The sequence below is a fragment of the Protopterus annectens genome, chromosome 5.part1 (genome assembly GCF_019279795.1).
Source record: "Protopterus annectens isolate FY-2018-M chromosome 5.part1, PAN1.0, whole genome shotgun sequence".
In the NCBI taxonomy this organism is placed as follows: domain Eukaryota; kingdom Metazoa; phylum Chordata; order Ceratodontiformes; family Protopteridae; genus Protopterus; species Protopterus annectens.
In genome coordinates, this window is record NC_056736.1 from 71,937,452 (window position 1) to 71,962,788 (window position 25,337).

The 25,337-nt window shown below is 41.0% G+C and overlaps 1 protein-coding gene across 7 annotated transcripts in view; it reads right to left on the reverse strand.

Moving 5' to 3' along the window:
• The window catches only part of HIPK1 (homeodomain interacting protein kinase 1), a 1,001,014-nt gene extending 976,027 nt beyond the window's left edge, over nucleotides 1-24,987 (reverse strand). For 3 of the 7 annotated variants that reach the window (XM_044072893.1, XM_044072894.1, XM_044072891.1), the window contains exons 1-2: nucleotides 24,919-24,943; nucleotides 22,435-22,684 (exon numbers count right to left, since the gene is read on the reverse strand). The gene's annotated coding sequence lies outside the window, so the exon portion shown is untranslated. Of the gene's footprint in view, nucleotides 1-22,434; nucleotides 22,685-24,918 lie in introns of all 7 variants that reach the window. The other 4 variants (XM_044072897.1, XM_044072896.1, XM_044072895.1 and 1 more) reach the window with 3 other exon arrangements.
• Nucleotides 24,988-25,337: the final 350 nt, after the last annotated feature.

Genomic DNA, 25,337 nt, shown 5'->3' on the forward strand with positions numbered 1-25,337 from the left:
GCGTCCCACAAGGCTCAGTACTGGGACCTCTCTTGTTCGATATATATTTCTCGGACGTACAGGCCAACACGGAAGGACTGTGGCTGACCAAGTTCGCAGATGACTGCAAACTGGGCGCCATAATCAACTCTCCAGCTGACACAAGCATCCTCCAAAAGGGTCTCATAGAAACAGACAACTGGTGCCAGAGCCATGGCCTCAAGCTAAATGCCAAAAAGTGTATAGTCAGTCCCTTTGGCAAAAACAAAGTGCCCACAAATTACCACATAGGTGGTAATCCATTAAGTACGGAAAAAGTAATTGGGGACCTGGGGACCCAAGTTGATAGCAATCTCTCATTTGACAACCACGTGGCCAAAGTGGTTAGAAAAACATTCTATATAGCCCACCTAATCATGAAGGGATTCACATCTAGATCAGGGGAGGTCATTGTGCCTCTTTACTCATCCCTCATCATGCCCATAATTGAGTACAATGCCCCTTTTGGGATGTATCTTACCAGACACCTGCAGCAACTGGAAAGACCCCAAAAGTACCTCACCAAGAGGATCAAAGGGCTCAAACAGATGCCATATGCTGGCCGGTTAAAGAAAATCCAGCTCTACTCGGTTGCATACCGCCTGCTTAGAGGCGATCTGTGCCTGACGTATAAAGCCATGTCCAACCCGGAATTAATAGAGAAAATCCAAATCCCATTGAGCTACGCGCTCGAGAGACTTGAACCTCAGCACAGAAATAAATAGGACATGCTGGAGGGACAGATTCATAACCCAGAGGCTCCCTTCACTCTGGAATAAAATCCCAGTCCAAGTTAGGCAGAGTCCCTCACTGACTCTCTTCACGAGGAATCTTGACGAGTGGATGAGAGATCGTAGGTTTACCCCGGGTATCACTTGTGTCACTGTTAGACAGAGGCACAGTAAACTAAACCTCGAAAAAGGGCATAGTAAAATTCATTTAAATGGGTGGCGAAAGCCAAACACACTCTGGCTAGGCTTACAAATGCCCTAGGGCAGATAGCCTAGTATGAACCTATGAATCTAACAAAGGAGCATACACAAGGACATAGAGAAGGAACCCTCAAAAAGTGTAGATAGGGACCCTGTCCCATAGTTCTAAGGGATAAAGCCCTGACTGTGCCCCAGACAACCGGTGTTTGACTAGCTCCTGCCCATCCTGGGATGAGGGAGGCTGCCCAGGCACAAGGCAGTAATAGCATTAAGAGCCTGGAGAACTCCATGCTGTAAGCGGCAAACCGCTATGTCAAGAGGTTGCGCATGCACCTCCCCTACTCATCAGATCAGGGACAAAGGAAGAGGAAGTTATTATACCGACACAGAGAAGGGCTCCAACAGTGAAAGAATAAGAAAACAACAAACAAACAAACAATATTAGCAGTAAATTTGTGACAGTGAGGGATTACATTAGCAAGGAAGGAGGTTTACTTCGCAATGTGTTTATACCCCCCCGACAAGATGTTAAAGCCGAGAAGGATTTGGGTTAATAACAGCTTTTCAACGAGGTATTTTAATTACGGGTATTGGCTGGAATTTAACTGTAACATTGAAGGTTTATCAGATGGGACTCTAGAGGGGAAATTACAACAAAAGAAGGTAAGTTTAAAAATACATGCATTATTTCACATGGAGGACATTATTTTCAGTAGAAGGAGCTCAAACTGATTTTATGTATTACTCCACAAGATACAGCAAAAGAACCTAGGAGTGAATCTATGCATCACAAGACCATGTTTATCTGACCAATAACGTACTGAGACTAGCCCGACATCAGTACTGGACCATGCCCCTTGTGAGAATTATTTTAATTTATGTACATTTGTTGTAGATCGCTGATCTCAATAGCCTGTTTTCCAGCTTATTCCAGGCTATACAACCAGAAGAAAAAAGAAAACAAATGTATGTACAACTTACATAAATAAACAATTACACAATAACAACTAAAATAATAACATTATGCAGTTGGCGAGATTAAACAGGCAGTATAGGTTCACAGTAGGTATTACGTATTTACAAAAAAAAAAAAAAAAAAAACACACCTAAAGGCACATGACACTGTAACAATAAGATACAAATGCAGGATAACTAAAGTAAAGAAGGGACACTAATCATTTCCAAAACATTTACTGGAAAAAAAAAAGTGGGCAGCAGTTACAATATGACAACTACTAGGAAAAATACAAACAACCCCTGAAGTGGTAGCTTACACCTGCAACAAGCTGAAAATGGATCACAGATCTCAAAAATATAGCAGACATGAGAGCAAGAGAGGGGAGATATGGAAGATATGGAAATATTTACAAGGGTTGGCAAAAGTTAAAATAATGGAGGAGACATTGCTGCAGACTGCTAAGAACAAAATACAAAGGAATATTTAGATAATATACACAAGTGTGGAAAAAATTCTGTTAAGCAGCTATCTTTCGACAATAATTTCGAGAGCACAGAAATGGTTAGGGCAATAACTAGGGCAACAGAAAGTAGAAAGGTAAGTAGCAAAACTTAGGGACCCTATGAAAAGAATAGTTGGAGATCCCAGAGAAGACTATAAATATTTTGAAAACATTACAGGCATTTACATAATGCAGAGGAATGGGAAAGTCAAGCAAAATTATAACTGGAAATATTTATGGAAAATTAAGATTGGCAATGTTAGGAAATGAAAAGCTCAATTTTTGATTGCCAGGACAGATGCAGAAGAAATAAAAACTATGATATATAATCACTCCACTGGGAAATTACCGGGCGCAGCCTGCATTCCTATAGAAGTCTGTAAGTTGGGAGAGAAAAATAAAATTACAGTACATGAAGATTTGAAAGATACTGCTTAATAATATACTGAATGAAGTCTACTGAATGAAGTCTTGATATTCCAGAGAAAAGATCACACAGACCTGGCATCATACAGACCAATTTCTATTTTAAATCATTATTACAGTGTGTTTATGCTTGTATTACCTAACAAAACAGCAAAATTGCCACCATGGACCAGTGTGGTTTTGTGAAGGGAGGCAGATGGACATGTGACGGGTATTAATAGAACAATGTCTACTCAGAGGGAATCAGTACAAACAAAGTTGGGAGCACAGAAATCATCTGACAGGATCTGTTGGGATTTTACGTGAAGAGCAAGGATACCATTAGCACGTTCCCAGTAAAAATAACAGAGCCAAGAGAACAAAGGGATCACCAGAGGCAAAAATAAAGATGCAGGGTCCCAATCAAGTATAGTGAAACTACACAGGGATGGCCCCATCCCCCCTGTAACTTGCTTATATTTGGAAATTTTAAGAAGAACAATAAAAGACTCGCAAATCCAGGGATACATCTGGTGTTATAGCAGGGAGAAAATAGCTTTGTTCACACATATTACACTGCATTTGCCAGACCCAGAACATGATACCTTGGTGCTGTGGAACATAGACAGTTTCAAACAATTTCAATACAAAATCAACGAAGATAAAACAAAGGCAGCAGCATTAATTTTCTGCCAACATTCAAATTAATTCAACAGTACCTATACTTATGGAGACATGACAAAATGAAATACTTGGGGATATGGGTTAAAGAGCTGGTCATGACAGATAAAGGCATAGGAAGAGACCAAGCAGAAGATAATTAGGAAAAAAAAAAACTGGAAAGTTATGATTATGGAAATGGACAGTACAATACAGTCAGTGAACTAGTTTACAGTTCCTTTTGCTAGAACGATGTCTGGTCTACGTGTATATCAGCCAGAGGAGAACTTGTGGATGACAATTAACAAGGAACTAAGAGAGTTTATACAGGAGGGTAAAAGGAAAACGGGTAAGAGAGTTAGATGGGATAGGATTTCTTCTCTCCACCTGCACTACTGCCCAATGTAGGTTGGTCAATAAGGGTAACCGAAAGAGAGAGTATGAGTCACAGATATGGTAAGGCCACACTGAAAATACCTCATTAGAGGCTCATTACCATGTTTCTCAACTGAGGGTCTAGGCAATCAGCAGTCAGAGTATAACTGTGGGTGAGAAGCAAAGCATTTCGATAATGAGCTGGTTACAACCCAAACATCCAAAGACCAGTGCCAAAAACATCCATATATCCATCTATATTAGTTGCAACATGTTTAGGAAAGCTTCTAGAACAAAACCAAGGCAATCTTCTCAATACTCACGAAGCAGCAGCTGCCGAAGAAATAGCAGTATAAAGAACACACTTTAAAATATACTTAGTAACTTGAAAAGCAGATGTTACAAAAGCACAGAAACATTGCTTTAATTTCCAGAAACATTGCTTTAATTTCCAGAAACATTGCTTTAATTTCCAGAAACATTGCTTTAATTTCGGAGTGTACTCAAAAGGAAAAATAAACTTCATAGTTGAGCTGCTGTGTCTTTCGGCTTTTCCCGGTTAGGGGTCGCCACAGTGGAACTCCGGTCCACTAAATGATTGGCAGTAGATTTTTATGTGCCGAGTTGCTGGCCCTGACACACAACCTTCAACGAAGGTACGCCCGTTCACGCATGTCTCCACACAGAAGACGCTCTAGCTGAGAATCGAACAGGACAACATCTTACTGTGAGGCGACAACGCTACCGCAGCACCACCACCGCAGCATAGATGAGCAAGCAATGAAATTTCTTAGTTCAATGAACTAGAGAAACATTTACAGATACATTATGGGACTATATGGAAAAGGAAACAGTGTTTAGGAACTAGAAGAAGTGGTTCTGAGGCATGTAAACCAATGACAATGTCCCACAAGCATACAATCCTGCCCCAAAAACACAAGCACAAAAAATCTGACAAAAAGTTTAATCAAAAAATAAACTTTTCACACAAAAAAGTTCACATAAGCATTTACACATCAACTCCAACAGAAATGCAATGATGGTCTAAAAACTTCAATTTGCCCAGCTAAACATCACTTTAGAGAGAGTAAAAACATGCTTTCCTATAAAACAGTATTTTTACAGTGGAAGGTTTTCTCCAACTGCAGGCTTATCCACCCAGCCTTGAAGGGCCACTAGACCAACAGTTGCATGGAGCCTGTCATAGTTGCACTCTTCAGTGTCAAAAAAAAGTTCTGAAGAGATTTGAGTTCTTATCAAGATAAGAGAGAAATAAAAACTGAACGAATCTCAAAAATGTCCAAACAGGTAAATGAACTTCCTGCCAGGGCAGGAAACATGCACAGAATGCCTGAACAGAGTTCCTTCTCCTTCCAATGTTAATACTTTAAGATTGAAACTGTCAATATAAATATTCACCCTTGAGGCTCTGGTGGTGGTGTGGTTGTGAAAGCAAGAAATAAAATGCATATCAGGCTGAATCCTAAGGAGGACGGTCTTGAAACTTACACAGAGAATTTACCGACTAAAAATACAAGAAGAGAGTATGGAAAAAAGAGAAATAAGTCAATAACCCCTGAACTGTAAAAGATTGATTTTTAGATTACATTATAACAATTTTAAAAGGTGGAAGTAGCCTTGAATTCTCTTTCTAACCAGATGGTGGAGTAGAAGTGGGCATGAAGCAGGTAAAAATACAGAATAACCACCTAGGAAGCAACACTGGAATATCTAAAAGCTAAAACTGATTGCAGACATACAGAAGGAAAAAGCAAGCTTTTAAATGTAGTTTACAAGTATTACTGAAAATGCAGATAGGGTGAGGTGTGGAACTCATAAAAAAGATACTTTGCTGGACTATTCTGCTGAGAAGAGTGATGAGAAATGACAGAACTCAAGAGTTTTTCTTCCATGACCACGCCACGTGAAGTTCCCTAGTCCCCTCTTGGGTGGCTTCCATGCATATGAACATAAAATAATAATGACATCAAAGGTGAAGGTTCCAAAGAAAGCTGGAAGAAACACAATCGTGGGGTGATCGTGATTATTTAGCCAAAACAGAAAGCAGCTTTTTAAAATTTAAATTACTGTAGCCAGCCTGCTTCAGACTGAACCTCCCTTTCAAAAGCAGTCACATTTTATGTTCCTGAAGATACAGAAACTAAACTCCATTCAATGCTTCAGGAGGGAAGCAAGATTCATTCCACATTTGCAACCACTTCAGGCCAGCTGAGAAGGAGGGGAAAAATTAAAAAATTCCCAGCCTTTAAATAACGAGAAAATGAAGCAATATGGAAGGGCTCCAGTTAAGCCTGCACAATTCTGTCAATAAAGGATGACCTAAGTTACTTGAAAGAACTATGAATGGACTTGAGTACTGTTGATTTATCTTAATTGAATGTGGGCACAATATTTGCACTACCAAAGCTCTCTGTATTCCTTATAAAAAGTTGAACATATAACATACCGAAGACCCATTTCAAATGCAAGTACAATATTCCTCTATAAAGTAGTAGTGTGCATGACTTTGGCATTCAACATAAACTTAAACCTTTGGATATATAATGATGCTTTCCATTTATGATTTAAAATTCAAAGAAAGACTGAATCTATACAAATGGGGAGCATCCTGCAAGAAGGAAATTGCTATCTAAACTTACTTGCCTGGGCAAGCAGAGAAATGTCATGGTTCAATAAACTTGTGAAACATTTACAAATGTATTATAGGACTGTAGGGAAAATAACTGTAAAGAGTCAAGTCAATGAAACAATATATTAAACAAAAATCTGCATATTTCTGTGCAGCTGTGAGCACATGAGATAAAAGTGAAATGCAAAGGTTGGAAAAAGCTCAACAAGAAAGAAGAATATTTGGTTGACATTTTTTTTTATTGAGAGGAAAACATGTTGGCCATTTGAAAGTATTAAAATGGGTATCAGCATTTAATTCCAGGACTTAGATACTTTCAAAGGTAGGTGCAGATATGATGGTAATTCAAAGTCAAGAGGGGAAGCTATGGAACCAATGAATGATTCACTGGGACAAGCTATATTTTACAGACAAGAAATGTCTTTCACAAAACTCAAATTATGCAGCAGAAGTTAATTTTATATTTATTTTTGAATGCAGCACCTATCTGCAGTATGCATAACTAAAAAAGTAAGTGCTAATACCAAGGAAGAATGTGCTACAATACTGATCTGTCATACAATAACTAATGTGTACAATCCTAGAATATTAAAAGTTTGTCATATCCAGTAAAAAAAAAAAAAGATCCAAAGGATTGTCTACATACATACTGCCGACATAAGGAAAATTAGGCCTCTGTTTGTAATACTACAAAAAACACATCTCAATGACATTCAGTATTTGAAACAATGGAGCATTCGGCATAACTGGTAGTAAGCGCAGAGAATTAAGGATGTGACCTCTTAACTTCCTCTTGTACATGATTTAAATTTCTTCAGCATTCACTTGCCTATTGTGCGACCTTAAGCAATCACTTGACCAGACACTGCTTTGTGGCAACTGAGATTTTGGGTTAGGCTCCTTAATGGGGTCATGGACTGCATGCTTACCTACAAAGCTATAAACTATAATGTTTTTTATCATATTCATTTTGAGGTCCAAGTGATATTACACTGTTTTGCTTTTGGCTCTTCTTTAAAGTACTCAATTGTATTTATTCTGCTCCATTTATTACTGCTTGGTAGTAGCCTGATTAAACTGTAGCCGTTACTCTAAGCCTTTTGGTTTAAGCACATGGGCTCCAGACCTGTTAAGCTGGTTTGTGGTCTGCACTCTTGTGGGAGGTGAGGCCCTTCTGAGCAAGGAATTTCTGGTTAAAGGCTTATTGTGCCTGCTTACTTGAACCGTTTCTTTCTGAAAAAGAGTGTGCAGTTAGAATTTGTCTGATTGAAGACTTTATCTGATTGAAGACTGCTAGAACAGGGCTCAGTTTTGAACTATTTTACTGGTTAACTGGGTAATTTGTTTAAATCAGTTGCTCGTCTTCTATTGTTATATAAAAAAATGCACTTTGTTCATCTGGTTTTACTGTATTTGTGTTTCTTCCTACTTTATTTTGCTTTTGCTGCTTGTTCATAAAAGTACTTAATTGCATTTATTCTGCTGCATTTATTACTGCTTGGTAGTAGCCTGATTAAACTGTAGCCGTTACTCTAAGCCTTTTGGTTTAAGCACATGGGCTCCAGACCTGTTAAGCTGGTTTGTGGTCTGCACTCTTGTGGGAGGTGAGGCCCTTCTGAGCAAGGAATTTCTGGTTAAAGGCTTATTGTGCCTGCTTACTTGAACCGTTTCTTTCTGAAAAAGAGTGTGCAGTTAGAATTTGTCTGATTGAAGACTTTATCTGATTGAAGACTGCTAGAACAGGGCTCAGTTTTGAACTATTTTACTGGTTAACTGGGTAATTTGTTTAAATCAGTTGCTCGTCTTCTATTGTTATATAAAAAAATGCACTTTGTTCATCTGGTTTTACTGTATTTGTGTTTCTTCCTACTTTATTTTGCTTTTGCTGCTTGTTCATAAAAGTACTTAATTGCATTTATTCTGCTGCATTTATTACTGCTTGTTAGTAGCTGGAACGGGGCTCAGTTTTTAGCTTTTTATTGGTTAATTTGTTTAATTGGTTTGCTCATTTGTTACTGTTATATATATAAAAAAAAATACACTTTATGCATTGCCGCTTAGCTAGGGTTAATCTATTCCCGGCGCCATAAAGTCTGCTCTTCCAAATTTTCCCTTAGAACTAGCCAGTTTTTTTAGTTTTAGCACTACAATCTGTTTCTTTGAGCTTAGCACTTGTTCAGAACTCATTGTAGCTTATTACTACAGTACTCAACTTTCCTCACTTGTCTAGAGGAAAACAGTTTTTAGTACGTAATAAATAAGCACATATCCAGGCATGTCTAAGGGTCAGCTCCCGGTGTTTTCTCTTGTCTACCTGATGAATCTGGGCATCTTGGGGCAAGGCAGCAATTGCCTCATGTACACAGACAACCCTCTCCTCCTACCACCAAACACTACAACCTGTGAGAGATGCACTTATATAGCCAAACTGGAAGCAAAGCTCTCTTCACCCAAGACTGGACTAGACAGTCAAGAGAAGCTAAACACTTACAACACACTCATCACATAGTCCCGCAAAACCTACACCAGCAAAACACACACACACAGAAACACAAAACCTACACCACCAAAACACACACACAGAAACACAACACACACATCTACATTCGTAAAGGCTCACAATAAAAATCTGCTCAAGCAACACAGACTTCCAAAGCAGAAACGCAAGCAACCTCCACCCCCAACACAACCCAAATGACACATTGAGCTAAACTCAGTGTGCCATTCAATCACAGCCCATAAGGCATAACAACGTACCCAACACTCTAATCATAGGAGACTCTATAGTCAGGCACACTGATGTTCCACTCACTAGGCTAAGCAAGGAAAACGTTACTGTCAGCTGCCAGGATTTGCCACAAAGAAGATTACTGGCCTCAAATAGATGCCCTACGCAGACAGTCTCAAAAAACGCCTACTCAGAGACGATATTTGCCCAACATAAAAGGCCATGTCAAACCCAGAGCTGTTGGACATGCTCCACTCAATCTCTCCTAGCTACACACTCTAGAGACCTAAACCTTGTCACCACATTAAACAGAACATGCTGGAGGGATAGATTCCTATCTCAGAGACTTCCCATACTCTGGAACAAACTACCTATCTATATCAAACAAAGCTCCTCATTAGCACTCTTCAATAAAAATCTTGATGACTGGATGGGAGATAGGAAATACACCCCGGGGATCACTTCTGTGGCTCTGCTCGACAGGGGCACCGGAAAATAATTTTCTTGGGTGGCAAAAGCCAGGGTACCGTTTGGCTAGGCTTATATAGGCCCTAAGGCCAATAGCCTAGTACCTACCTATGAACCTATAACGCATGCACTCAGATCAATCCACAAGAACAAATATAACCCATTCTAGGGGGATCCAATGTCTGTCTGCTTGGGATGACTTGCTGGACAAGCCACGCTGCTTCACAAGGGACGGCTTGCACCTGTCACCACTGGGCTTCTGGATATTGGCTAAAGCTCTTGCCACCCCCATACTGCCTTTTTTAGGCAAGTCTCAAAAGACGAACCCACCTCCTTAGAAAACAAAAATGGAAAAAAATTAAGGGTAATGCTGCGCAACGCCAGAAGTCTAAATCTCAAGATGCAGGCTCTCGAAGCACTCCTCAGTATGGAGAACATCGATGTCTGCGCTGTAACCGAGACCTGGTTCAAGGCTCCTGAGAGCACCCCAGCGCTACCAGGCTTTACCTCGTATCATGCTTTTCGGCCCCAAAACCCGGCCCGAACCACTAAGGGAGGGGGAGTGTCCATATTCATCAAGGATACCCACACCTCTAGGTTAGTGGCAACTCATGAAGCATCGGAGACCATCCAGGTGCAGCTAACCATAGGCAAAACTGCTATACAACTGGTTGCATGTTACAGACCACCCTCCCAATCTCAAGAACCCCACTCAGCCTTCCTGAAGACATTGGAAGATATGAATGTCTAACACCATCATATTGGAAGACTTCAACTACCCTAACATAGACTGGGTGCACTATTCTAGCCAAAACACCCTAGCCCAAAGGTTCCTGGAATTCATAAACTCAAATGCAATGGAACAGCTAGTCACCTCTCCCACAAGGGGGGATAATATACTAGACCTGATCATCACAAACATGGGGACAAAATGCTCCACACCGGAAGTATTGCCCTCACTGGTGAGATCTGACCACAAACTAAATCACCCTGGACATACATTTACCACCTCCACCCCCAGCACAAAAGACTACAGTGAGAAACTTCTAAAAAGCTGACTTTACACTTCAAGACTGAGATGGTATCATTTAAGCCCTCAGGGCCAATGGAAACCACATCCCACAATGCCAAATCCTACACAAATGCTTTCTACGGACATCTCCAAGAATGCATGTATCGTGCAATCCCAAATAAAACCAAGACCCTCTCCACCAAAGGAAAGCGTTCTGCTTGGTGGACCCCAGCCATAAACAAATTGTATAACAAAAGAAGGAAGCTACTGCAAGACGGAGCAAAATCCCATAAAGGGAAGGCATCTCTGATCAGCACTAGTAGAAAGCTGCATTCTCTCATAAAAATATCCAAGGCCAACTTTGAGAGAAAAATCGCCAAGGACACTAAAGATAACCACAAGGCATTCTTCAGTTATGTTAGAAACCTAGGCGGAAACACTCAGATATGCTCAGAGTTAGTACACAACGACAAAAAATTTACCGAACCCACAGATATTGCCAACATTCTGGCAGACAGGTTCAGTGCAAATTTCTCCCCTCCCTCACCTCCAAAAGAAGAAATACTCATCCCAGCTGAATGTAACCTCCCTGTCATCTCTGATGTCCAGGTGAGAACCGCCCTCAACAAAGGAAAAAACACAGCATCTATGGGACCTGATGGTATCCCCGGCTGCGTGATACGTGAACTCCAAGAGGAACTAAACCCGCATATAAAAATGTTAACCTTAGCCTTACTACAGAATATGTACCTGAACACTGGCGTACAGCAACAGTGGTACCACTCCACGAGGGAAGCTCCACTACAGACCCTGGGAACTACCGCCCCATAAGCTTGACCAGCCTGGTTTGCAAAGCTATGGAAAGAATTATGGAACTCATAAACAATGACATTGGGGACCTACAGACACTTGATCCCACCCAGTTCGGCTTTGTAAAAGGCAGATCATGCCTTTTGAACCTGGTTGACTTTTTCGAAACAGTCACTAGAGCCACTGATGAGGGCAAGGCAGTCCATACAGCCTACCTGGACTTGGCTAAAGCCTTCGACACAATACCCCACTCGGGGATCATAGAAAAGCTAAACAGCTTAAAAGTAAATCCATATGTCACAAGATAGGTTGCAAACTGGCTAAAGAACAGAACCCATAAAGTCAAGATTGCGGGAGCCATGTCAGACTCAAAGCCAGTCACAAGTGGTGTCCCACAGGGCTCTGTCCTGGGACCCCTCTTGTTCGGCATTTACTTCTCAGATGTGAAAGCAAACATGGGAGGGTTGTGGCTGACCAAGTTCGCAGATGACTGCAAACTAGGCGCCATAGTCGATACACCAGCTGACACATACATCCTATAGAAAGGCCTCACTGAAACGGACAACTGGTGCCGGAATCACGGCCTTAAACTGAATGCCAAGAAATGTATAGTCATCTCCTTTGGGAAAAACAAAATACCCACAAATTATCACATAGACAGTAACCCACCGAGTACCAAAAAAGTAATCAGAGACCTGGGGACCCAAGTTGATAGTGACCTCTCATTTGACACCCACGTTGCCAAAGTGGTTAGAAAGACTTTCTACCTTGCCCACCTTATCATGAAGGGGTTCACATCCAGATCAAAGGAGGTCATCGTGCCCCTGTTCTCCTCCCTTATCAGGCCCATGATTGAGTACAATGCCCCATTTGGTATGTACCTCACCTGGCACTTACAACAGCTGGAGAGACCCCAGAAGTACCTCACCAAGAGGATCAAGGGTTTCCAACAAATGTCATACGCTGCCAGGCTAAAGAAACTCCAGCTCTATTCAGTAGCATACCGCCTGCTCAGATGTGATCTGTGCCTGACATACAAGGCCATGTCCAACCAGGAATTGATGGACATGCTCCACCTCAAAAAATCAAAATCCATAAGAACCACGAGAGCCAAAGATTTAAACCTCAGTACAAACATGAATAGAACATGCTGGAGGGACAGATTCATAACTCAGAGGCTTCCCACACTCTGGAACAAAATCCCAGTCCATGTTAGGCAGAGCCCCTCACTGACTCTCTTCAAGAGAAATCTTGACAAGTGGATGGGAGATCGTAGGTTTACCCCGGGGGTCACCCCTGTATCGCTACTTAACAGAGGCACAGTAAACTAATTTTAATAAGTAAGGGGGTCTTCAATGTGTCACTACTAGACAAAGGCACAGTATTTAGTACCACTACATGGGGTGGCAAAAGCCACATCTCTAGGGCTAGGCTTGCAAATGCCTCAGGGCAGATAGCCTAGTACTAAACTATGAAACTCTGCCATTGTCCATGTTGGTGTGAATGACCTGAGACATACCAACCTGGACTACATGAAAAAAGAGACATGGAGGAGCTCTCTGATCTTGTAGCCCAGGCAGATATGACCCGAGCCCCAAGTAGCATCCTGCCATCACCCAGAATGATACCACAGTACAAGGACAAAATGATTGACTTCAACAATTGGCTAAGCTTCTGGCGTAATTCTAAGGGGATCCAGTATCTGTCTGCCTGGGATGACATGATCGACAGATCACGATGCTTTACCAGAGATGGCCTGCACCTGTCGCCCTTGGGATTCTGGATACTGGCTAAGGCTCTTGCCACCCCTATAGTGCCTTTTTTAGGCAAGGTTCAAATGACAAATTCACTACCTTAACAGGTACAAGCACGCAAAATCTGAGGGTAATGCCACTCAATGCTAGAAGTCTAAACCTCACAATGGATTCACTCGAGGCACTCCTTAAAATGGAAAGCATTGATATCTGTGCAGTAACAGAGACCTGGTTCAAGGCTCCAGAGAGCACCCCTGCATTACCAGGCTATAATTCATACCACACCTTTCGGCCATCTAACCTGACCGAAACAGTAAAGGTGGAGGAATGTCCATATTCATTAAGGATATCCACACCTCCAGGCTAGTTGCTCAGCATAATGCACCCGAGATTATCCAAGTGCAACTAACTCTAGGCAAGACCGCAATCCAAATTGTAACTTGCTACAGATCCCCCACCATGCCCCAGGATTCCCACTCCTCATTTCCTGAGACACTGGAAAATATTAGGGTACAACCCAACACCCTAATAATGGGCAATTTCATCTACCCTCACCATTAACTGGGAAAACTACTGATGTACCAACTCTTTTGCTCAACGTTTTCTGGAATTCATAAATTCCAATGCCTTGGATCAACTTATCCACACCCCCACAAGGAGCAGCAATATCCTAGATCTGGTTATTACCAACATGGGCAACCGGTGTTCCACACCAGAGGTCAATTCTTCGTTGGCAAGATTCGACCACAAGCTAATCAACCTAGCCATCCATATTCTGCCCCCACCCTCCATTAGGTAAACCAGTGTAAAATATTTCTCCAAAGCCAACTTCACACTTCTTAAGACAGAAGTGGCAAACTTCACGACACCCATGCAGATGGACAATAGAGGTACGAATGCTGAATCCTACACAAACGCACTTTATAAGCACTTACATGAGGGGATGGATCATGCTATCCCTAACAGAATCAAGATGCCATCCTCCAAAAAAAGGAAGCCAATCTGGTGGTCCCCTGCCAGATGCTATCCTCCAAAAAAGGAAGCCAATCTGGTGGTCCCCTGCCATAAACTCTACAACAGAAGAAAGAAACTGTTGCGGGAAAAAAAAAAAAAGTAAAATAAATCCCATGATTGAAGGAACTCCCTGGTCAGCCTTAGTAAGAAGCTGAGATCCCTCATAAAATCCGCCAAAGCTAGTTACAAAAACAAAACCGCCACTGATTCTAAAGACAACCACAAAGCATTCTATAGCTATGCCAAGAATCTCAATGGCAACACTCAGATCTGCTCCGAGTTACAGCACAAATGGCACTAAATATGCAGAACCAACTGATACTGCCAACATCCTGGCAGATAGGTTCAGTGATAACTTTGCCCCCTCCCTCTCACCCCATAAAGGGCCCATCTCTATACCAGAAGAATGCAAAGTTCCTGTAATCACGGCTTCACAGGTAAAAACCACACTCTCTGAAGCCAAGAACACAGCATCCATGGGACCGGACAACATCCCAGACTGCAGAATGAACTGGCACCCCACCTAAGCACCATGTTCAACCATAACCTCACCTCAGGCTTTGTGCCCAATGAACGGCGCACAGTGACGGTTATCCCACTCCACAAAGGGGGAGCCACCACGGACCCTGGAAACTACCGCCCCATTAGCCTAACGAGCCTGGACTGCATGGAACGTATCATCATGGATCTTATACACAAAGGCATTGGTAATCTCCAAACTCTGGACCCTACCCAGTTCGGGTTTGTAAAAGGCAGATCATGTCTCCTAAACCTGATAGACTTCTTTGAAGCAGTCACCAAAGCCATAGACAAGGGTAAGGTGCTTCACAGCCTATCTAGATCTTGCCAAGGCTTTTGACACCACCCCCCACTCTGGAATTAAGGATTAACTCACTAAACTAGGTATAAATCCCTATGTCACAAGATGGGGTGCCCACTGGCTCACTGACAGAACCCACACCGTGAAAGTAGCAGACTCCAAATCCAACTTAAGGCCAGTGACAAGTGGAATACCACAGGGTTCAGTCCTGGGTCCTCTCCTGTTTGGCATCTACTTTTCTGAAGTACAGGCTAACACAGAAGGTCTTTGGCGAACGAAGTTCACAGATGACTGCAAACTAGGAGCCATAATTGAAACTCCTAATGATGTGGACATCCTACAAAAGGGCCTCACGGAGACAGATGCCTGGTGTCAAAGCCATGGCCTCAAGCTCAATGCCAAAAAGTGCACCGACATCCCCTTTGGTAAAAACTTACACCAATCTCAAATTATATGATGAAGTTTCAAAATTCACTTCCAGCAGCATCAACCCAGACTTTCCCACAGAAGATACTACAAAAATGTTATATGCCAACTTAGATCAAATGTATAGGCTTGTCAGTCCCAGCCAGATCTAAATATAATGGGATATTTAAAAACAAAGAACCCAGATGGCCCACCATCATAAATAAACTCCAATACAAACAAAAACTCTTTGGAGTATTGATGCATACTCAAAACGCCTCCAAATAAAAGGAAAAAAAGTGTAGTTGAGTAAGTTAAACCTACTCGTAACAGTAGCTACACAGATTCCTCACTGAAGCAGTAGTCTGCTGTTAAAATACTATAACTTATTCAGCCTGGGAGGGGGAAGAATATGCAGCAAGGAAACCCTGGAGAACAGTTCTAGCAAAGTCAGTCCTCCTGTATCTAAATGAAGATTCCAGTGTTTCTAGGAAGCTTCTAGAATTCACCCTTTTCCAATATACCAAAGAACTAAAGGCCCTCAGAGTGTGTGCCTCAATACTGTCTGCAAATGGTTCGTCGTGATGAGTATAACAAAAAGTGAAGGCCAGGGACAAACGCCTGGAAAATGTTTGTTTGACACAAGTTGTCCTTTTTCTGTCCCAACACAAGAAATACATAACAGACACGCTTTTCTAAATGACTTGTTTCTGTCAAGATGGTACCTGAGCTACCTACACAGTTATGAGGAATATTTTCTACACGGCTCTGATGGCCGAAATGACCCGATTCAAAATCTCTGAAAATAACCTTTGCCAAAAAGGAGGGATTTGTTATTGCTCACAAGAAAATAAATAACCCTCAAAAGTCAGTAAGGCAGTTCCTGACAGGAAAGAAAAACGCTAATTTAGTCAAACATACAAAAAATTCAGCAATGGTGTGTGTTGCCTAACCTCTTTGAAAAAGAAGGTATGGTCTAAGGGCAGGTACTTGGTTGCAAGACTCAAGTTGTCTTTTACTTCCTGTGATCCAAATTATGAAGGAGATAAAAGAAATGAATCTTTCATTATCAAATACCAAAATTCAAAAAAATTAAATTCACTTTAAGTGAAAGGAAAATTCTTCTTCTTTCGGCTGCTCCAGTTAGGGGTCGCCACAGTGGATCATCTGTTTCCATTTATTCCTGTCCTCTGCATCTTGCTCTGTCACACCAACCACATGCATGTCCTCTCTCACCACATCCATAAACCTTATCTTAGGCCTTCCTCTCATCCTTAGCATCTTTTCCCCAATATACTTGCATCCCTCCTCAGCACATGTCCAAACCAACATAATCTTGCCTCTCTGGCTTGGTCTCCAAACCTTCCAACCTTGGCTGACCCTCTAATATACTTATTCCTAATCTTGTCCACCCTCATCACACCCAGTGCAAGTCTTTAACTCTGCCATGTCCAGCTATGACTCCTGCCTTTTTGTCAATGCCACTGTCGCCAACCCATACAACATAGCTGGTCTCACTACCCTCTTGTAGACCCTCCCTTTCACTCTTACTGGTACTCGTCTGTCACAAATCACTCCTGACACTCTTCTCCACCCACTCCATCCTGCCGGTACTCTCTTCTTCACCTCTCTTCCACATTCGCCATTACTCTGAACTATTGATCCCAAGTATGTAAACTCATCCACCTTCGCCACCTCTACTCTCTGCATCCTCACCATTCCTCTTTCATCCCTCTCATTCACACACATACATTCTGTCTTAGTCCTGCTGACCCCATTCTTCTTCTCTCTAGAGCTTATCTCCACCTGTTCCCTACCCTCATTACAATCATCTGCAAACATCATAGTCCACGGGGTCTCCTGTCTGATCTCTTCTGCCAACCTGTCCATACCAAAATACAAAAAAATTAAACTGAATATTCTGAACACTTCAAGTGAAAGGAAAATTAAAAACACAAATAACAGCTTTTAAGGGTATTCTATATACTACACTGCAAACATTTTAATTTGTATTTACTTAGTTTTAAAAATTTTGATAAAACCTCCCTAATAAACAGATACAATACAGTATGTGTTCCACGAGTGTTTCTTCTTTATATGCATTACTGTTTAACTAAAAAGAAACAATTGTGTTGTAAGACTGTTTATGCAATGAGATGCATCAACAAAACTGTCAAAAGCCAAAAAGAGCCCAAACAGTTCACTAGCTGAATGCTCCAGCATAACCAAAAGCACACACACCAGAAATCACCATAAGAATATATCTGAAGAACACCACCCACAATAGGACTCAACACATCCAGAGGAAATTCAAAGTCTCTAAAGAACAAAACATGGTGCCCCACACAGTTTCAACCATAACTAAACAAACAACCCTGATGCTTATTAGACAAGTGCAACAATATTACAAAATGACAACATAGTAGGCAGAAGAGCATCTGAAACTCCAACAGAACGTCCCAAGTTCAAACAGGCATGTACTAAAAAAGTCCCACAAAAAAAAAAAACACAATGCAGCCAAATGTCCAGGTCCTGGTCCACAGGCAATCACTTTTTCAACATGTTCAGATATGCAAATTTAACAACAGATCACTTGTAGTGATTAAGAGTTTGCAATGTCTAGCATTTCCAAACAACATGATTAATAATAGAACACTGACAGTGCACTATTAATTTGCTGACATATTACACTACATATGCAGGTTAACAGAATGCTTACAATACATATGCAAACAGCTGTTTTACAGTAGATTTACTAGTGCAATCTAAAACATTTAAACATGTTTTAATTAAAATTTAGTTTAGTACAATCATTAACTCCTACATAAAGATTACAGGGAAAACAGTTATGGTTTTACTTTGCAACAAATAATTTTCAAGCATGAACAGTATGTAAATGTTAATATGTTAATGTAATCCTTTTTCTAGTAGATTCAGGGAAAAAAGGAGTAGAAGCAGAAGTACTAGACAGTAAGTCAAAGAAGCAGGACAGTACCCCTCTGAAATAAAAAGGCTATGTACACAGAGTGATAACTAGCAACAAGATGTATTCAAGCATCAGACCTCTCTTAAGTGCTACAGATAATCGCATGAAGGCTTGTTTGAGCAACTTTGGTATACTATGAAAAGTAAGCATTGAAGTTAGCAAGCAGAAGGCAGCACTGTCACAGGCCAGGTTGAGTTTGCGTGTGTGTTACTCGAGTGGAGCTTGACTTGCGGACATGCAGCAATCCCATCAAGGCAGGGTCTGAGATTGCTTTGTATGCCACACAGAGGTCATCTGTGAGGAGTCTGTATGAAACTGAGTAGAGGGACAGGGCTTTTAGCCTGTGTAGGGTAGATGTTAGAGGCCCTGGATTCTCCTGCTGAGGAACCTCTTGTGATCTCTCCAGCTGCTGCATGTGCTTTGCAAGGTACATGCCGAAGGGGATGCTGTACTCAATAATTGGCCTTATAAAGGAAAGAATACAGGGATGTTAAGACCTCCTTGTCTCTGGATGAGATAGCCTTACTATGTGGTGGACCATGTAGATGGTGGTCAAAAGTCAGGCTGCTGTCAACCTGGGTGCCCAAATTCCTCACCACTGACTGCGTGCTTAGGACATTTTTATTAATGTGATAACATGGGGACGTCACACTCCCCAAAGGGGATGATGATGCCTTTTTTTGCCATTCAGCCTGAGACCATTTTTCTGGCACCAGTCATTTGTTTGGGTGAGACCCTCTTGGAGGACATCGACATCACTTGGGGAACTGATGACGCCTGCACCTCAGAGAAGTATATCCAGAATAACAGAGGCCCCAAGACCGATCCCTGGGGTATGCTGCTTGTTACAGGTCTACTGCTCGAAATGGCTTCCCCTATTTTGATTAGGTTGGTTCTATCAGTGAGCCAGTTTGCTACCCAAATGGTAACATCTGGATTGACGCCTAGCTGAGAGAGTGTATCTATTACGCCTGAGTGGGGAACTGTGTCGAAGGCTTTGGCCAGGTCAAGGCAGGAAGTGTGCAGTGTCTTCCCCACATCCATGGCTATGGTGACTGCCTCAAAGAAGTCAACCAGATTTAACAGACATGATCTCCCTTTGACAAAGCCAAACTATGTGGGGTCGAGTGTTTCCAGGGTTGCCAATGTCTCTGTTAACAAGATCCATGATAATCCATTCCATGACCTTGCAGATCAGGCTAGTTAGGCTGACTGATCTAAAATTTCCTGGATTGGTGGACGCTCCATCTTTGTGTAAAGTGATGACTGTGGCTGTCCTCCACTTGGCTGGGACAAAGCCGGTACTCAGGCTTTGGTTGAATAGGGTGCTTCATGGTGCTCCAAGTTCATGCCCGAGTTCATGTAGGATGCAGCCTGGGATGTTACAGAGTCTCATGGAGGCTGTATTTTTTTCCTTTGAGAGGGCAGTAAGACCTGTTCCCTAGAGATAAGGGGAGGGGGCCGGGTACTGGGGATGTCCTGATTTACTGATTTGGGGGGGGGGGGGGGACAGCGGTGAAATTTTTGCTGAATCTGTCAGCCAGTAGGTTGGCTACATCTACAGCATTTGTGTATGTGGTGTCCTTGACCACCAGTTCTGAGCAGATCTGGGTGCTTCCTTTGAGACTGCAGACATATGTGAAGAAGACCTTATGATGGTCTCTGTCAGATGTGACCAATTTGGACTCAAAGTTGGCTTTAGAGGATTTTTCTAGTGCTCTTAGTTGCTTGTTCAGGCAAAGAAGAGATTGCTTCCAGTTGGGCACCTGCTCCTTCTTGGTCATGGACAGCATTTTTTTTCCTTTTGTTATCTAACTTACTTACTGCAGATGTCCACCAGACAGGTTTACTCTTCCTTGCGGAGGATGATTTTTGTCATGTCAGATATTCCTGATTCCATGCATTTATATAAATGCTCAAACAGTACTTTGGTGTAGATGTGGACATTGGTGCCAGTTCCTACAGAGAGGGAGGGGACTGTGACGCTGTTTATACCATTCCTCAGGCGACTGTAATCAGCTTTGGAGAAGTTTTTTGTTTGACCTAGCTAGAGGGGGTCAGGGGAGATGATGACTTTGAAAGTGACTGCTTTATGTTTGGATCTTACCAGGAAGGATGACAGTGTAGGGGTGCTGCAGTGGCTACTCATATCGGTTAATACCAAAGTCCAAGATATTATCATCTCTTGTGGGGGTATCGACAAGCTATTCCAAGGCATTTGCATTAATAATTTAGAGGACTCTCTGGGCATTTGTGTTCCGGCATGAGTTTTTCCAATCTATGGTTGGGTAGCTAAAGTTTCCCAGGATCAGGGTAAAAGGGTTGAATCTTGATATATTCAAATAGGTCCAGATAGGTGGACTGGGCATCTTCAGTCAAATTTGGGGGCCTGTAGCTAGCTACAATGGCTAACTGCACCTGGACTGTCTCCTGTGCATCATACTGTTTGATCAGTCCGGAGGTCTGTGTGTCTTTAATATATATTGAAACTCTACCTCATTTGGCATTGCTGCCCACAGTTTGGGGTTTGTTCAATGTTTAATATATAACCAGTTGGCTTTGCTATACACGTGGTGATAGTTATCTCCTAAGGGAGTCGGTGGTGCAGCTATTATGGGAAAGATATATTATACACTGGGCAAATAGGATACCCTATACTTGATCTTGCAAAAAGGGAGAAAAAGTGGGTAATCTCTCAGGTCCAGAACATTATTAGCAGATTAGTGTTCTTTTCCTCTCAATGTACAACTCCTAAGTTCAGTGTTTGTTCCAACCAAACACATACATTTTGAAAATATTCACTTCAAGATTGATCCTCAACTCTGATATATACTTATTGACAAAACTGACATCTCTCATTTAGATTTAGAGAAATACAAATGTCTTTCAGCAGAATACAGACATTTATCTATTGTGTCAACGACTGGCAAATGGAAAAAAAATATTTATTTCCTTCTTGAAAATGAAATACTTATTCACTCTCTGAAATCTACCCAGTGGTCTTTGCTATCTTTTTCAGAGAAAAGGAGCCTTAGCCACATTCCATGCAGGCCTAATGCATATTACTTTCACATCACTCTGCTAAACACTTGAAAGAAGATGCAGAGCAAAACACTACTTAACATATTCACCCATCAAAGAGCAGAAAATAAAGAAACAGCAGAAACAAATTAACTGGAAAAAGCAGCAATAAAAAACAACAGACTGTATCTGGAAACTACAAGTGTGAAACATTTTATTTTACTGATTTAATGTATTACAGTTGTGACTCCCTAATGACCTGCAGCCATCTTCAATCGAGACCCTGGAAGAAAAGTTCTTATTCAATAGCAATATAACTGAAGAACAATTAAAAGTTGCACTTAAAAAAAAAAATTCATAAACATACGGCTAACTGTAGTAACAGTAACTAAAACAAATGCAGAGATATGTATAGGAAGCATTTTAGGTGGACAGCAAAAGGCAAATTAAAAACAAAATAAAAGCTTCCATGTAACGCTATCACACATTAATGCTCTGGAAGGTGACAAATTGTACATTAAATAAAAAAATGTTGATAACAAAAATCCTTCTCACAGAGTCCACAACTAGACAAACTACTAAGAAGTTGTCTTCAGTAATTGATCGCCAACATTCAAATATGAAACTGTCTACAGATAACTCAATAACATTCCTTACCAGAAATGCAGCACTGTATACTGCATTCTCATAAACTACACTGATTAACAGAAGCTTACAGTCTAGAAATGGAAGCAAAACAAAACAATTACAAACACAAAAAGTACATACCAATTTTGCCAAGATCTTTAAAAAAATAATGACAAATCAATATGGCAGCACAATATGCTTGTACACTAATTTAACTCAGCATTGCACCAGAGCAGAGAATGCCACCGTAATAAACCAACAATGAAAAGTCTGCTAGCTATGTACTCACCTACATTAACAAAGGGTAGTAGGCCGCTGCTTTTTTAACTTTCCCCGTGTGTGTGACACAGTATATCGTAACCTGCTACTGAAGAGGCTTGGAGTTGTTGAATTCAGTATCAAGGCAATACTTAACTTCAGGATGTACATTTCAAGCTGTGCAAAAGCTATAATCTGTCAAAGAATATTTCTTCCTTTTCACGTCATGTGAAGGCTTAAATTCAGCAAGGATTTTTTTCCTGATTCCTTCTCAGAATTTGCTAATAATTTAAAATAAAATCCAAAAAGCCATCTTTGATAACTGGGCACAACAGAATGAATCATAGCGGACTTTTAATGAGAAAGAGAACAAATCATTGCATTTATGAAATCAAGCGACTGCACCTCAGATATCATTCACATCCTCTTTTGGAGCTATAGAGACAGTCACCTGTTGAAGACACCAGAGTATGTGGTTTGAAACATGTTGGGCATAGTAACTGACTGAAAGCTTATCTCTGGACAACAAGTTGTCTCAGCTGTTACAAGTTTATTAAAAAAATCTGATATCATACACAAATTAAGAGACCAATTACTATCTGAAACACAGTATACTGTAAAAAGTACTGTCCTGATCCCCAAACATTAAATGGCTTATCTGTCTTGCTGAAGTCAACACAATGACTAACACAAATCAGAACTGACTTACAACAGGATAATTAAATTAGCTACTAGGATGCTAACCTGACATCACTGTGAAATGGTGAGAAACTAAGATATATATAGTCAAAAGTTGTACTGGCAGGACCAAACTACTAGAAAGGTATATACTCAGGTGCGACTTACTATAAGATTAACTGCACCAGACAGTAATGTTTTGCTTGGCACAGCAGTTTTTTCCCCAAATTTCGATTACTGTTGTATTATTTTTCCAAGTTAAAAACACGCCAAAATGTGCATTTACAAAATCAGTAGATGTTAACCTGACCAATTTTCTTAACTAATATGTTAATAATTTGGCAGAGTGCACTCTGCTGACTTGGACATCCAACTCCAACATATTTAAGTTTTGCAGCACTAAGTTGGGAATACCACCAGAAAACCTAGTGTCTTTATAGTGATACTTTGACTGCCATCATTGCTCTAACAATCAAAGTATTGATCATGTGCTTTTTTGCATACACACATCTAGGGCAATAATTACTATAAAGAGCATCAATGCATCAAATCAGCTTTATTACCAAGGATGCCAGATCCATTCATCACTGCCAACAATCTTAAGAGTACCAATGGTGGAACAGGTAGCATGCTCTGCTTTTGTACTGCATACCAGCTCCGAGTTCTATTCCCACTCCAGATGATTGAACTGTTGCCACTTCAGCACAGAATTATGGGATACTGTTTTTCTGAGTGTACTGTCATTTGACTGAGGCACTAAAGTGAAGTTCCATCTGCTTGAGTTGGTGGTAGCTGAAGTGGGCATTAAAAATCCCATGGTACCTATCAAAAAGAGTATGAGAAGCTCCTCAATTGCCCTGCCAAATTAACAAAGAATTACTAAAAATAAAATAAAGTCAATACACCTCTTCCATTCAATGAGATCATCATTACCCCCTATAAAACACTCCATACACCTTGCCTGCTCACTCAACACTACCTTAACTGAACTTCACACACCAAGCAGCATTAACACACACACAAACACCAACCTCGACTATCCATTTTGACTGTTCTAATCAAAAATGACACTTTTATGACAAACTCAGTAGAACAAGGCTGCTGCTTAGCTCTTACCCCTTTACCACCCAAACTTCCTATCGTTTTGTGACTGAAATGAACTGCAATTACACTACAACACATACAGCAACGAGGCAGTACTTTTTGTACCAAATAAGATAAAATTAATGCAAACATTACTGCTATACAGGCTTACCATTATTGTTTTTTCAAAATCAAGACACTACAACTTTCAAAATTAGAATTTACAGCACCTGATTGTGCATTCCATAAACTACACTGATTAGTAGAAGCTTACAGTCCAGAAAATGAAAGCTCTGTACTTCTTACCTAAAAGATCAAATGCAAAAGCCAAAATTAAATAAATAACAAAATCCAAAATCACAATTACGTTTAAAATACTGTCAGTGTTTAGCCAGAAGGCCGATAAAATAAGAGCCCCTATAAACACATACAGAAATTCTGTATGCACTGCATTACTCGATCACTATTTATTAACTTAACCCTCAGTATAAGACAGATCATAAACATTATATAGCAAGTTCACAGTAAAAATCGGAGAGAACTAAATGTGTAATGTATGGGTAGTTTAAGGAACACTGGAACCTTCAACCACAGGGTTATAAATATTCCACATTTCCCGCAATGTAAACTCAAATACTACGTACATAAGCTGAACCCTGCCACACTCCCCAACAACTAAGCAAATTTCGACATAACAAAATAACATACGCGAGCAATCGTATACTAAAAAAGAGCCAAAACGATCACAACTTACCGTTTGTTTTTCTGCCTCAGCCGCTGATCGATGGGTCGTGGCTAGATTCCGATGGCTGAAGGGACCCCGATGACGTTATGACTGACGCCACAGGGCGGGGAAAGGGGAGGGATTGTGGACTCGACTGTCAGTTGTGTAGCGGGAAAGGGAAGCGGTCGGCCATTTGCTTCGCGTTATCGTCACGTGTAGTCGGCCATTTGCTGCACGGTATTTTCAATTGGATTTTTACAGTTACGAAGTATACAACTGTGGTTTTGTTATACGGGCATATAGCTATATTTCAGTAATTATTTTGTGTTATTTTTAACGTAAAGAGTTGATTTAAAATCAATATTAGCTTGCTACATGTATGGTTTGGCTTTAAAAGTGTTTGCAGAAGGGGAGTAGATCATTTTTGGCATGATGGATGCAGTGCGATG